Here is a 5,136-nt window from a genome sequence, read left to right on the forward strand (position 1 = left end):
AGGGAGGGAGAGAGAGAGAGAGAGAGAGAAAGAGAGAGAGAGAGAGAGAGAGAGAGAGAGAGAGATTCCTGTGGAGAGGAGGGGTTCTGTGCTAGTGCCTCAGGGAGTGAGGGATGTCTTGTTTCTTTTATATATTTTAGGTTTCTTTCTTCTTGTGTCTCTTCTTCCCACCCTACCTATGCGGTGACCAAGGTGACCAAAGGAGCTGAAAGAGAGCTGTCCATGGGGTACCTCTCCCTATTTTCCATATCTGCTCAAGAAGGCAGGAAAGGAGCCATCCGGGGGCTATTCATTAACAACTCCTTACTGGGAGGAACAATTCCTTGGAGGTTGGTGACCTTGGCAACTGGGAGAAAATGAGCAAAGTAATTCTTCAGGTATTAGCATTCCATTTCCTTTTGAACTAGCCCCCATTTTCTTGACCCTACCAGATCATCTTTCTATACTGACTGCCTGTTTATTCTTATCCCACTTTGTTGGGGATTACATTGAATCTGTATAGTGCAACCTGGTATTGGCACCAAAACAGACATGATACCAGTGGAATGGAACAGAGGACACACACAAATAAACACAGTTATTTCATAGTAGAAAAAAGTTCCAAAAACATATGTTGGAGAAAAGACAGTCTTTTTAACAAATGGTGCCAGGAAAACTGGAAATTCCTAGGTAGAAGAATGTAATTTGACCCCTGTCTTTTACCCTTCATAGAACTCAACTCAAAGTGAATCAAAGATTTAGGAATTAGACCAGAAACTTTGCAACTGCTAGAAGAAAATGTAAGTCCTATACTCCACCATGTCAACAAAGGAGCTGACTTCCTTAAAACATGCCAAAAGCTCAAGAAATAAAATAAAAAAATCAGTAAGTGGGATGGTATAAAATTTAAAGCTTTGGCACAGCATAGGAAACGAGAGGGCAAAGAGAATCTATAGAATAAGAGAAGATCTTTGACACCTGCTCCTCAGGGCATTAATATCCAGAATATACAAAGAATTAAAAAACTTAACATCAAAAAAATCAAATAACCCAATCAATAAATGGGAAAAAGAACTAAACAGACATTCTCAAAAGAAGAAATACAATTGTCAACCAGTATTTGAAAAAATGTCCAACATCTCTAGGGCAATGCAAATCAAAACTGCATTGAGATTTCATCTCACTCCAGTCAGAGTGGCAATTATCAAGAATACAAATAATAATAAATGGCAAGGATGCAGAGGAAAAAGGACAATTATACATTGTTGGTGGAACTGAAAATTAGTGTAACACTCTAGAAATCAGTGAGGAGATTCCTCATAAAACTATCAATGGAACCACCATATTAGTATATATATCCAAAAATTTTTAAATCAGCACACTACAGTGATGAAGCCACATCAATGTTTATAGCAGCACAATTCACAATAATAAAGTGATGGAAACAAACTAGATGTCCTTCAACAAATGAATGGATGAAGAAAGTGTGCATATATACACACAATATAGTATTACTCAGCCATAAAGAAAAATGAGCATTTGCTGGTAAATGGATGGAACTGGAGACTATCATGCTAAATCAAATGAAATAATCCCCAAAAGTCAAAGGTCAAATGTGTTTTTCTGATATGCAGAAACTAATAAAAAATGATAGTGGTGGGGAGGAGGGTTAGGAAAAAAACAGAGAGGGAATTTTATCAAAACAGAGGAAAGATCAACAGAGTAGAGGAATGGGATTGGTGGGGAGGAAGGAGGGATGAGAAAAGGGAAGAAGAGTGAATGACTCTGACCAAACATTCATATTTACTTCTGTGAATCTCAACATCAAGTATACCCACAAGACACCAATTTAAAAATAAAACTATGAATTAACTACAGAAAGATAAGTAGAATAAAGGGAGGCGATCAGGCTTCCAAGAAGTGCTAGGGACTGAATTAGAGCAAATTATATTCCATGCTTTTGTGATTATGTCAAAATGAACCCTAGTGTTTTATATAATGAAAAAGAATCAATAAAAAAATAAATAAAAAGGAGAAAATCCAAAGTATCAGACTAGCATCTTAATTCCACAGGCTGATGATAATAAATGTGAAATAAAACTTTATCAAGAGCACATACACACACCCACATACAAAATTAAATTTGTCAGTCATTTACTTTGTAACCTCTATATTTTATTTTGTGTATTTATTGGATGATAACTTGCCCTGTATAAGAGTGTACAAATAGTTTCTAATATATTTCATACTGTTTACAACATTAAAAATAGATAAAGCTGGGTGAGGTGGTGCATGCCTGTAATCCCAACTACTCGGGAAGCTGAAACAGGAGGACTGAAAGTTTGAGGCCAACCTGGGCAATTTAGGGAAACTCTGTCACGACTTAAAAAAAAAAAGTCTGGGAATGTAGCTCAGGGGTAGATTGCCCCTAGGTTTGATTCTAAGTAACTTGAGAGAGAGAGCGAGAGGAAGAGGGAGGAAGGCTGGGGATGTAGATCAGTGATAAAACAAAAGGCCCTGGGTTTGGTCTCAGCACCAAAAGAAGAAAGAGAGGGAGGGGGGAGAGAGAAAGAGAGATTGATTTTATTTCATCTATTTAGAATCTATTTTTATATACGATATGAGGTATTTATACTTTGTTCCCAAATGTATCATTTGGATATTGTCCCAATATCATTTGTTGAATAATTGAATATTCTTTCTTGCTGATTTGACAAATGCATATATACATAGGCTGTCCTGTTTCAAAAAGATGTCCTATTTACCCATTTATACATATTTTGTATCTGTTATGCTACAAACATATTTAGGAACTTCCTTTTCTTGAGGTTCGGAAACAGGATGATACAAAAATAACCGTTCCATCATCAAACCTTGGCATAGTCATCTGGGCCTAATATTCTTTGGGAGAGGTAGGTGTTTGTTCTTATAAGCTCTTTCATGACTAAAAGTCCATTTAAAGTTGCATATGGTCTAAGTCAAACTTGCTATTGAATTTTTTATATTTGTTTACAGAATCTAAATTTCTGAGTGTATTTTTACATAATGGTCTGGAAGGTTTTTTCTAATACCATTTCCTAGATTTGTGCCCTTTTGTATATTGGTGTATGCCTATGTGTGTCTGTTTCCTTCACTATGTGCCAAAAGTTTACTTATTTTACTGGTTGTTTGAGGAAAAAACCCTTAAGGTTTATTTATAAAATCTATTTCTGTTGTATTGTTAAATTCTGATATAAAGATCATTATGTTCCTTCTTTTATTTGAAGTTATTTTATCTCTTTTCTCATTTTTTAATTTAAATGCCTCCTTCCAGATTCTATTTTTAAAGTAGACAAAGGAGCCAAACAAGGATAGGCACTGGCTTCACTTAGAGATGTCTGGGGACCGAATTAGAACAAGATACATTCCATGCTTTTATAATTATGTCAAAATAAATTCTACTGTCAGGTATAACTAGAAAGAACCAATAAAAAAGAGATATCCGGTAAACAGCAAGACAAAGTTTCTGAGAAGGAAGGAGCTTATCCTACACAAATAGTCAGCCTTTCCCTGGTGGCTAACTTTCAAGTGTCTCACCCTATTGCTACGAGGTTCCATGCATACTAAGTTTCTCACTAATATTGCTGATCACATGAGACATTGCTAAGGGGAAGAGTGAACGAGGAAAGAACAGGTTCAGGAATTACATGTCCTTTAATATCCCACAACTGCTTGGAACAAAAAATGAAAGAAAATGATTCACCTTGAATGATCTGTACATTTTATTCTCTAATCCTATTGGGTTTAATTATGAAGACTATGGTCATCCAGGTTTATGCAAATAACTAGAGGAGTATGCAAAATGTTCTTTTTCCATGCACTGGGCTCCTTTATTAGATGTTAACTGAAATCAACAGACTGGGTCTGGCCTTTCAGGTATGCACTTACTCGTACATAACAAACTTAAGGGGAGATAAACTCACATAGGTAAGCTAATTCCATGTGACATGTTCTGTAAGATGCCTGGTTAGCATTTAGCAATGTGTCTAAGGTATTTCTAGTGAATAGACACAGGTCCATTCATATTTTAGTGATTTTACAATAATTCATTTTAGGGATATAGAATAAGTGAATCACTTTTTATTTAGATTGCTTTCTAATTTTGGCTATTATAACCAATGAATAAGCAAGTATTGTTATACACAAATTTTTATGTCTTTGTGGCATTGCCTTTCCATTTGCCCATAGATAGTAGACAAGTGCTTTCTAAAAGCTGTCACCAATGAGCATGTCCTCCATTAGTCTGTGAGAGTACACCTACACTTCATATCATTCTCCATATTTTTTAGACTGTCACTCTGACAGATGAAAAACATGACACTTAATCTTCATTTAAAAATACATTTTATTTTCTACTTGAGAGAATAACCATTCATGTATTTACCTGAAAACTCTACATTTGAAGATTTTATGTTTTGTGATTTTTCTTCCCTCCCCTGCAACTGGCTTTGAGGTGTTCAGTTCCTTGTTTTAGATGGCAATCCATTGTTATATAAATATATATAAAATAATATACATTAATCTATTAATAATATTACATATAATATTAATGTGGTCAATTGCATCAATCTTTTGCTTTAATTCTGTGTTGTTTAAAAATTCCATCACTCTCTTTTAAAGATATTTGCCTATTTTCTATTGAAATCTTGATTTTTTAAAATGTGCAGATGTTTGATTGATTTGTAACCCATTTTGACATGGTATGATAGAGGGCTTTTAAAATTTACTTTGTATAATTACAACATTTTAAAATATGCTTACTCATGTATATGCCAAGTTCCAATGTATATGTATTTTTCTGGTTCTTGTCCCCCATTTTTGTTGATGCTGGTAATATGTGTTTCTAGCCTACTTGTGAACTATTAATACAATAATTTAGTTACTGTCAAACATTAAAATAACTCTTAATTTTTATTAGAATATATGACCTTCATCTACTTCAGTTATGGCCAGAAAGAAGAAAGAAAGTCTGTCCAAGGAACTTTGCAACCAAGAAGGTAGCCTTCACAAAGCCTACTCAGGCAGATTTTATTTAGTCCTATGGACAACTAACTTGTCTTTTTACAATGGAATTGTTTATTGTGGACCCTCTATGCCTTCTCCATCATTGTGCATTAG

The sequence above is a fragment of the Marmota marmota genome, unplaced genomic scaffold, assembly GCF_001458135.2.
Source record: "Marmota marmota marmota unplaced genomic scaffold, marMar, whole genome shotgun sequence".
NCBI classification, from domain to species: Eukaryota; Metazoa; Chordata; class Mammalia; order Rodentia; family Sciuridae; genus Marmota; species Marmota marmota.